The sequence below is a fragment of the Stenella coeruleoalba genome (assembly GCF_951394435.1).
Source record: "Stenella coeruleoalba genome assembly, chromosome: 7".
Classification (NCBI taxonomy): Eukaryota; Metazoa; Chordata; class Mammalia; order Artiodactyla; family Delphinidae; genus Stenella; species Stenella coeruleoalba.
Genome location: NC_137153.1, coordinates 51,586,755 through 51,597,559, shown reverse-complemented (window position 1 = coordinate 51,597,559; position 10,805 = coordinate 51,586,755). Strand labels below are relative to the sequence as shown.

Below are 10,805 nucleotides of genomic sequence, written 5' to 3'. Positions count from 1 at the left end.
AAAGGATGCTCAACATCACTAAGCATCAGAAAAATGCAAATCAAAACTACAATGAGGTATTACCTCCCACCGGTCAGAATGGCCACCATCAAAAAATGTACAAACAATAAATGCTGGAGAGGGTGTGGAGATAAGGGAACCCTCTTGCACTGCTGGTGGGAATGTAAATTGATACAACCACTATGGAGAACAGCGTGGAGGTTCCTTAAAAAACTAAAAATAGAACTACCATACGACTCAGCAATCCCACTACTGGGCATATACCCTGAGAAAACCATAATTCAAAAAGAGACATGTAAGGCAATGTTCATTGCAGCCCTATTTACAATAGCCAGGACACAGAAGCAACTTAAGTGTCCATCGACAGATGAATGAATAAAGAAGATGTGGCACATATATACAATGGAATATTACTCAGCCATAAAAAGAAACGAAATTAATTTATTTGTAGCGAGGTGGATGGACCTAGAGACTGTCATGCAGAGTGAAGTAAGTCAGAAATAGAAAAACGAATACTGCATGCTAACACACATATATGGAATGTAAAAAAAAAAAAAAAAGGGTCTGAAGAACCTAGGGGCAGGACAGGAATAAAGACACAGACATAGAGAATGGACTTGACGACATGGGGAGGGGGAAGGGTAAGCAGGGACGAAGTGAGAGAGTGGCATGGACATATAGACACTACCACATGTAAAATAGATAGCCAGTGGGAAGCAGCCACATAGCACAGGGAGATCAGCTCAGTATTTTGTGTCCACCTAGAGGTGTGGGATAGGGAGGGTGGGAGGGAGAGGCAAGAAGGAGGAGATATGAAGATATATGTATATGTATAGCTGAGTCACTTTGTTATACAGCAGAAACTAATACACCATTGTAAAGCAATTGTACTCCAATGAATATGTTAAAAAAAAGAAGAAGAAAGGAAGCTAACATCATAGGTTCTAAGGCTTTATTTTCATTCTCTACAGAAGTGGAAATACAGGATTGTAGTTGAGAACCTGTGTTCAACAGTTAAAAAAAACAGGATTCAAATTTTCTTTTAGTAATATCTGCAAAGGTTAATTATGACAGTTATTGTTATTTCCAATTTACTATCGAAAAATAAAGACTCAAAGTATTAAATATCATGTCAGAGTTCATATGATTGTTGAATCACAACCCAAGTCTTTTTAACTCCGTATACCTGCCTATGTTTTTCCTCCATATGCAATTATATGTATATTAGGTTTTTTATTTTTAAGTTCTAATAGTCTAGGTCATAAAACTATAGAAAGGAATTCAAAACAAACAAATCTTTTAAGAAACCCAAACCTGCTGGTTACTCCTGGTCCTTGATGGAACATGTATTAATTGTTAATGAATTCCAACCAGAATGGCCTGCTTCAACCTTTTCATCTTCAAATCCATCTGGTCCTGGCTGACCTGCACCAACAGGAAATATCCAGGATGCTTCTTTGCTAACTGAATTTGTTTGTTTGTTTGTCTGTCTCTCCCCTACTAGGTCTGCATTAACATTTTCTTTCTCTTATGAAAAAATATTCAAATGCAAAGAGGAAGCAAAACACTTAATCCATTCTAGTAGGTCTGTGAGACATATGGCCTGTGGAGTAATTTAATCCAGCCCACCATGGAATCTGAAAATTGCTTATTCCATTCCCTGCTGTACCTAAAGCTGAATGCTGGAAGAACAGTCTCAAAAACAAGAGCTTCTGAGTGCTGTTTCTAAGGGGCACAGCTACAGAGATGTACAACAGTGGGGGTTTTTAATTCAATTTACTCATATTCAGAACAGTTGAAGAGAAATGACTGTAGTTCCACTCTCATACAGAGCTCTAGGTTAGAACAGGAAGAAAAGAATGCAAAGGTTCTGACTCATGTAAGGAAATATACTGCCAGATTGGATCCAGGAGCAGAAGGGTAATTTCTGGAAATTCAGATAGCTCCAATTGATAAACTAACTAATCCCTTGTTGAGACAAATCTAACATTGTCACCTCCTCAATAATGATGGAGCTTTGTGCAAACTACCTTAACACACACACACACACATTTTTCAGCTGCTGATTTGTGGAATTTCTAGATTCTTTAGGAAAAAAATAAGATATAAACTTGCTTGAACCCTCCTTTAAAAGGTTCTTGAATACTCTTCTTTGAGTACACATGATTAGAATAATTAATGATGCCTCCTTACAAAAATAAAAGGCTCTCCATTCCGAGGAGTTATACCCCTTGTAAGAGTCTCATTAATTTGTTCCTTCTTAAACCCTATTCCAATTTATTTTATTTTATTGTTTTCTATTTAGTGAGCTTTCATTATCCACAGGGCTGGAGCATGTCCTAACAAGAACATGACAACTACATTGAATTAATCCAGTGGCCAGGAAATGTAATTCTTCATAAAATATAAGGCATATCAAGAAACAAAATTTGGTAGAGAATTCTCAAGGGTTAACATAATTTTTCCCAGCAAAGTATCATCATTATATCCCAGAATACTGCAACACACACAGAAAATGGCATACAGGCCTCCTCTAACTGCATGTCATTGCTGAATTTGGACTCCGAGAACCCGTTGTCTCACCTTCGTACTGTCTCTTCATCCAGCTGTCCATTCAGTCAGTTGATTTAACAAATAATAAAATAATATTGAATTTTTTTATGCCTGTAGAGCCTGTGTCATATTCAAAGATGAAGAGACAAAGTCCCCGAGGGCTAGCTTAATGGATTAGCCATCTCTTATTTGCTCTTCTAGCCTAGTCAGTTAAACTCCCTGAGTTCCAGTTCTAGCATTTGCTGAATGGGGATACTGCTACTTTATAGCCTTATTGAGAGGATTAAACAAGATTATCTATGTAAAAGTGCCTAGTATATGCCAACTGTTCAAGGAGTATTAGTTGGTGTTGGTTTCACTCCAGATCCAATATTAAAAAAAATATACACAATGAAATTACTATCCCTGTCTCTGCTCATTTTTCCATGTTCAGGAAGGGCCTTCTCACTGAGAAAACATGCTCTAAGGGACATTACTGGAGCAACTGACAAAATTGGAATACAGATAGCAAATAAGGGAAAGTTACTAGATCAATGATAAATTTACTGAAGTTGGGAACTACACTGTGGGTATGTAAGAAAATGCTTACTCTTAGGAAATTCACACTCAAATATTTAAGGTACAGTATCATAATGTAAACAATTTACTCTCAAATGGTTCAGAAAAAATTGTACACACACGTATATGTACACATATACACACACATATACATACATATTTAATAATGGAGAAAGAGAGAGTGGGCATGTGGAAAGCAAGTGGGGCAATAGATTAGCAATAGGTGAATCTGGGAAAAGGGTATATGGATTTTTTGATACTATTCTTGTAACTTTTCTGTAAGTTTGAAATTAAAGCTTACAAATAAAAACTAAAGTTATGATAGTAGTAAAGACAATGTAAATATAGCTATAGTTCAGCAGTGCTGCAACCGAGGAGTGAGGAAGGGAGTTAGAGGGTGCTTGAAGTACAAAGAAGCATCTAAGGAGAATCGGAATTCATCCTGGGGAAATAGGAGAGGTATAAGATGAAGAAGGGCCCCTTGTGACTTACAAAAAATAGATATAGGAAAAAAATCAGATATAATTTTTTTAACGGGCAGAAAGAAAACTCATTATTCCCAACAGGTGGTACAGCAAAATGTAATATGTTCAAAAATATTTATCTGAGTTCATGGCTGAGAAATCAACCTACAGTGGATCAGGAGAATTGCTATGCCAATTCTCTAACCCATTTTCTGCAGAACAATAGTCTGGTGAAATGTTCCTGGGGAAAAAAGTGACTATCAAGTTCGGGAAATGCTGTACAGCAGAGTCTGGTCTCAAAGATTCTTGATGCATAAGGGCATTTATAGGCTCTAAGAATTCAGAAGGAAAAACCTGGATGATTTCCCAAACGTTTAGTAGGGAGCCATTTTTCTGGTGTCCTGGATTGTGCTCCCCGATGTAGACATTGAGATGGAGCTCCAGGGTGCCAGGGGAAATGTCCTACCTCAGTCACCAGATGAGGGAGACCAAGAACGCAGTTCTCTGCAGCTGAGGCCTGCCCTGAAGGAGCTGAGAACTGGAGAGAGTCTGATGACCGCTGTCTGCCCTCCACAACTTCCTGTAGCCCAGACACAAGTCCTTCCTTGAAGAGAGCCTATCTCCATGTTGATCACATTTAGTTACACCGATTTCCATCCTGCATAATACACTTTAGGAAATGATGCTTTAAACTTCTGAGAGCAAACAAGTTATCTCTCAAGCCAAATATTAATTAAACTGCCAGAGATAGAACACTGAAGGATACAATTATTGCTTTCACAAGTAACTTTTCTTTCATTCTTCTGTGTCTGCCCCTGGTTGTATGATCCTGGTCGTAGAATATAAGTTGTTTAAGGAATATATTTCTTTGGCATAGTGTTTACACAGCATCATAGAAGTAGACTGTTAATACTTTGATAACAATATTCTCTTTTCTCCTAATGCCTCCTTTAGATAAAACCTTACATGTTTAACATCATGAAACCTCCTTGCTCCTCAATACCTTTCAGCTCAAGATAAATCATTATGGTCACAGTTCAGTATAATTAAAGAAGTCCTAGAATCAATGACAAAGGGACTTACCCGGATGGGAGTTACCAATACTAATGACCTGTAAAAAATAAGTGAATTCAACTCTCCTTTCTCTGTGAAAATTGGTTGACTCAATATATGTGAAAAGATTTTGCAAATTGCAATACAGTCTAAAATGCAGGGGATTTTCTTGTTATTATCATCCTCATCAAACCTGGCAATATTATTACATAAACAATGGAATACAATCACTCAGAAAGATATAGCAGGGTTCAGCCTTCATTATTTATACATTTGTTCAATCAATGATTTTTTTTAGCATCTATGATGGATCAGGCAATGTTTTTGGTGTTCATATCGAAGGATGAGTGCATTATTGCAGCAAAAGAGGCATCAACAATAAAAGCTTTAATAAGATGTGTATGTAATTTGTTGTTGGGAGACTTGTGGCTTCAGGCACAGCCACCTATTAATTAAAGCTGATTATTAGTATTACAAATCTGTGCCAGAGTACAAGCAAGTGAAGAATAATTCCCCGTTGTTAAATATTTACCATTTGGGTCCTGCACTCTGGTCTCTATCAGGCACAAGCAGCGGCTCCTTTGAAAACCACTTGACAGCGAATTCACCAAGTGTGCCTCCCCTCAAAGTAACTGAAGACCAAAAACACATGATATATTCTAGAATTGTGTTATCAAGACAATAAAAGTGGACTACAAGAGAGCCCTGCTTGATCTCAGTGAGAAAGTGTTTTCCTCAGTTTTTGCAGCAGTATCAGTAGAAGGAACTGGGGAGCGGATGGCAGAAAAAGAAAGGAACGCGGGTTAATAGTCTTTTTTTTTAAATTAGAGTGCTGTTAAAAACTTCCCAGGGCTCTTAAACATATAAATCTTGTATTTCACTCATCTAAAATGTTCTATCAATTCTGACTGCTATATAACAGAATAAATTAATAACATCTTTGGTATATCTCAGACCCTTCCTATTATCATCTTGGAGGGCAGAGAGGTGAGTAGAAGTAAAGGAGAGAGAAGTAGGAAGAGAGGGAGGGAAAGAGGGAGAAAAAATGAATTTGGTTTATTTCATTTCATTGACAGGAGATTTTGTAAATTATTGGGGAAAGATATTTAGACAAAATTTAAGCTAAGTGAATTATTTAATAAACAGATGCCAACTGGAAATGCATAATTTATTGCTAATATGCATAAGCTAGTTTAAAGATTCCAGGGTTATTCCTTGTTTGTTAGACTAAAATATTTCCACACATAACTGTGTACATTTGAGGAAAAAGTGCAAAAATAGTTTCATTCAATCAATCCATTTTCAATTTAGTTCAGCAATTATTTATACAATGTATATATTTTCTTATGTGTTTTAAGGGGTAGAGAAGTTATTAAATACACAGGAATGTAAAGAAGAAAAATACATAAACACCAAAAATTGTTTCCAGATTAATCTCTTTTTCCAAGTATCTTATTATGCACACCAGAGTACCTGCTTGCACTGTAAGGGCTACAACTTCCCATCTGACCCACTACTGCTCTTTCTTCTGACCTGTTTTCTCCTTTCCACAGCTGTTTTAAATGTCCAGTTGTCCTCTACTTCTTTCTCAACTTCCTAACTAATCAGTTTTCAAGAGCTGACCATTCTTCTTTTTGATGTCTCACATCCCCCCACCCGTTTTGGGGTTTTTTTTGGTTTTTTTTCTATTGCAGCTGCTAGCCTTCTGTTCAGGTCAGAGGTGTCACTTATGGTTTTCTGTACTGGTCTCGGCTCAGTTGAATTCAGTAAGCACTTACTGACGACCTAAGCAAGACTGCTTATTGGCCAAAATAAGTTAACTGACAAATAGCAACAATATACGTCCACTATGTTTCCACTAAGATTATTTAATTATTAAATTTTGAGTAGAAAGGTCTTTAAAAATAGTCCAGCGCATTCCAATAAAGTTTGGTGCAATGATGGAAACCTTCTATGCATGTGGCTACTGAGCACTTGAAATGCGCCTAATACTACTCATGAACTGAATTTTAATTTTATTTAATTAGTTTTAATTTTAATGTAAATAGCCATATTTATATGTAGCTAATGGCTACTGTAAAATGGATTTTATATATGAGAAAATATACCGACAAAAGGTAACGTTAGTAACCCAAGGTCACATAGCTATAAAACTCCTAAAATTAAATCCTCTCTTTTCTTTAAAAACTCATAATCATCCCAACAGCAAATTATAACTTTAAACTATATCCAGTATCTGAAAACTTCTCACCATTTCTACTGTTACCACCCTCCTCCAAGCCACCATCTTCTGTCTCTGCTCTCATCCTTGCATACAAGGAAGGCCTACAACACCTTACATGAACTGGCTCCTACTGCCTTTCTGACATCGTCTCACCCATCTCGCACTCATTCCCACTATGTCCTAGCCACACTTGTCTCCTTGCTGTTCCTCCAACACTCCAAGCACTTGTAGTGCCCTCTGCCTTAGAGCTCTTAACCCAGGTGTCTGCGTGGTAGGTTTCTCCATTCTTCTCAAATGTCCCTTATCAAAAAGAAATATATAGAGTTGTGTGTCCCCTTAATATCTGTGCACCATTTTGAATGAAAGTTTTGTGAGAGAAATTGGCTAAATCCTACACATACAGAGATGGTAATAGGGTCAACTGAGAAACATCAAAATGCCAAGGCTATGCCTCAGTTTGAAGTCTCAGTTGATACTATTTATCCCAGAATAAAGGTTAATATAAAAACTGGTCTGGAACCAGTAAAAACACTTAGGTTCTGAAGGGAAAACTTGGAAAATGCCTTGTAAGGGTACTTTGAATTTGAAATTACAAGGTGTAAGGAATCCCCACCACAAAAATAACTCCTGCTGAAGATGAGCTCATAGTCAAAATTTCCAAAAGCACTAAAGGAAAGGAGTTCTGAATGATAATGAGTCAATTTAACGAATGGGAGGATTCATATCCAAGAACCAATGTTAACAGAAAAATGTGTAAGTGACTTTCAAATGTGTCATTCCATTCTGAAACATGTTGGCAAGTCCCAAAGGTGCAGAGCAGTCCAGCAGACTGGAGACTAATGAAAGAATTCATGTTGTAGCTGGAGTCCAAAGGCAGTCTGTAGGCAGAATTTTTCCTTCCTCTGGGAACCTCAGTCTTCTTCTCTTAAGGTCTTTAACAGATCGAATGAGGCCCACCAGCATTATGGAAGGTAATCTGCTTTACTCAAAGTTGGCTGAATAAATGTTAAGCTTATCTAAAAAATACCTTCACAGAAACATCTAGACTCATGTGTGACCACATATCTGGGAACCATGGCCTAGCCAAGTTGACATATAAAATTAACCATCTTAAGCCCCAAAATGTTGGCCTAAATGCAAGGCAGCAGTGCAGGTTGCAGTGTCCTGTGATTTCAGCAATTCTGTTTGAGTGTCTGGCCTTATAAATATTATATTATAATATTTCACCATAAATTTCTATATTCATAGCTAGAGAAAACACAAGACAACTTGTGTTATGAATGTGTGCATTTATTTAGCCTGTAGCAATCATTTCTTTTTGAAAAGTTGTATCATCTAGTTCTGAATTTGTTTGCATGACCATCTCACTCTCTGATTGAAGCAGAGTGGCATTTTAAAAAGAGATTGAAATAAATCATATTTTTATTATTACTAAAATATTTGTATGATTTTCCTTCCTGTTTCTCCCCGCCCCTATAAGAAAATAAATCACAGAAAGAGATGACACTATGTTGTACATTGCCCTATCTTTTTTCCAACTCTATTTTCATCACCAAAACAATTCACAAACATAATAAACAGCACTTTTCTCTAAGAGAGGCAGAATAGAAATCCTTTAAGACTTCTTTTCAAATTTCTCTTTTAAGGTTTTTATCTTTTGTGTGTGTGAATATTTAGCATCTCATTATTTATATTGTTACTAAGTAGGATATAAATGACCTGGCTTTTCCTATGTGTCAGAGTACCAGTGTTTAGTTTTCATATGCCAAAAAGCATTTGCACTTATGCTACATAAAAAATGAATGCAGGGATTTTTTTATTTTATAATAACCTAAACATACTCAAAGAAGCTATTTTGAACTCCCTCAAGCCAATCAAAGACCTCTATTTAGATGCATAAAGTACAAGAGATAAGAGGACATTTTCCTTGTCAAAAATAATTATTCTATTTAATAATATGTTTTCAGCAATGACTACACTAGGCATCATCATACAAGACACTCACAGTAAAAAGTGAAAATGAGAAGTTTATCTATGCCATCAAGGAGATTTTAGTCAAGTAAACCACCTTTAACAAAGAAAATAAAGAAACTAGAGGTAAGTCCTCAAGATCTAGAAATGGAACTAATCTTGCAGAGAATCTTTTCAGCCCAAGCACGTCTGGCTCAGAAAAATAGAGGTAAGAGAACTTAGGTGGGTTTCATAATTGCTTTGTTCCTGATGCTAGATGCTCAGCTCAAAGCATCCCAGTTGTGTCTGAACATTTGGCTTCCCTAACAAGCTGTGTACACCACAAAGCCCCCTCCTATAGAAGGAAATTGTCAGCTTGCCCAGACACTTTTTCCTGTCCCAGCAGAAATCCTCCTGGTTGAGATAACATGTTTCCTCTGTACCAGGATCTGCATAATCATTATTTAACGTGCACTCCGCGTGCCATCCACTGGATGTTTAGTATCTATGAATGTCCTCCATTCAGATTCTTGCCTACATTTGTCCTCACCTACTTGCCTGGCTTTTAACTCACCCTTACCCCAGTGTTTAATATTTTGGACTTAGTGGCCTATTCTGTCAGCATTGTTTCAGCTGACTGCCCTTTTCCTAAACTATCTGAACTGCTTAAAGGTTTTCCTTGCAAGACACCAAGCCTGGAGTAACAAATCTGGAATGTTTACACTTTCTTTTAGGCAAAGTTTCCAGCCCTGCGGCTAGGCTCTACCAGCATGTTATAGTACAGACACAGTGAGTCTGAGTTCAGGTGTCTGATTTGCTAATTAGTTACTATAAAACTATAAGTAAAGTAGTTTTTCTTTCTTTCTTTTAGGTTATTATTAAAATGAATTGAAACATTGCTGGAATATATGGGGAAAGTTCCATGTAATCAGTGATTTGTAAATCTAGATGTGTATATATATATATAATGAGAGAGAAAAGAGGATAATATTGTGCTTCATTATCTTGGATATATTCTAGGTGCCACTTAGTGATACAGCAAAAGATAACATGAGCCCTGATCTTTAGCAACTCATGACTTAAAGGGCATAGTGTGACTTACATGGAGTTTGGAGAATTATGATTATTTGCATAGAATATTGAGGCTTATTGAATTTGATGTATTACAGTTACCTCTATCATTGGAAATCCAACCTTTCTTGATAAAATCCTGCTACCCTGATGTTTTGAAAGGTAATTCTTAAAACATGTAATATTTAGTATGAAATCATTTTACTTCCATGGATGAAATAAATTAGGTGGAATAAGTAGAAAGTGGTATGTTTTCTTCTGCTAGAATTCTTGCCTTCAGTAACAAAGAGAAGAGAGCTAACAATAAAGATTTACTAAGAATCAGTTATTCTACTAGGCTCTTTACACACATTAGTGCTTTTAATTCTAATAGGAATCTAATAATCAAAACATATTAATAAATTTTATACAATGGGTAAAATGTGGCTCAGGATAACTGAACAAATTTCTACAAATAAAATAACTAGTAGATGGAGCAGAGTCAAATTTGAAATCATGTCTATTTGACTTTAAAATCCATACTTTTTAAATTGCATCCTAAGAAGAATATCTTCCTAGAACTAGACAATAGGAATTAAAACCCTGGGTAATCCTAAAATTACCCTCCATAAATGTAATAAAATTTTATTGGCATTTTTTTCATGATACTCTACTCTGGCTACTCCAGTATACTCATACGGGGATATTATTCGCTTACATATTCTTGATGTATATTTTCTTCATTTTCTGTAAATTTTCCACTGAGTGGGTCTAAGAAGCAAGTCTGCTTAGGCTGTTACTGCGTCCTTATTGACTTATATTAAAAGATGACACACTCAATACAGTATACTTATTTAATAGAATACAAAAGGACTGTGAAGAGGGATAATTTTGTTTTGAATCACTCATTTACCTTGTTTTTATAGAAATCTAATGATTATCACTAGTCATTT

At 36.2% G+C, this 10,805-nt stretch overlaps 1 long non-coding RNA gene across 1 annotated transcript in view; it reads left to right on the top strand.

The window, feature by feature from the left end:
* The first annotated feature begins 8,745 nt into the window (after positions 1 to 8,745).
* LOC307189361 overlaps positions 8,746 to 10,805 on the top strand; it is a 122,914-nt gene continuing 120,854 nt past the window's right edge. Inside the window, exon 1 of the long non-coding RNA XR_013829168.1 lies at positions 8,746 to 8,949. This is a non-coding gene — a long non-coding RNA (uncharacterized lncRNA). The remainder of the gene's footprint in view (positions 8,950 to 10,805) is intronic.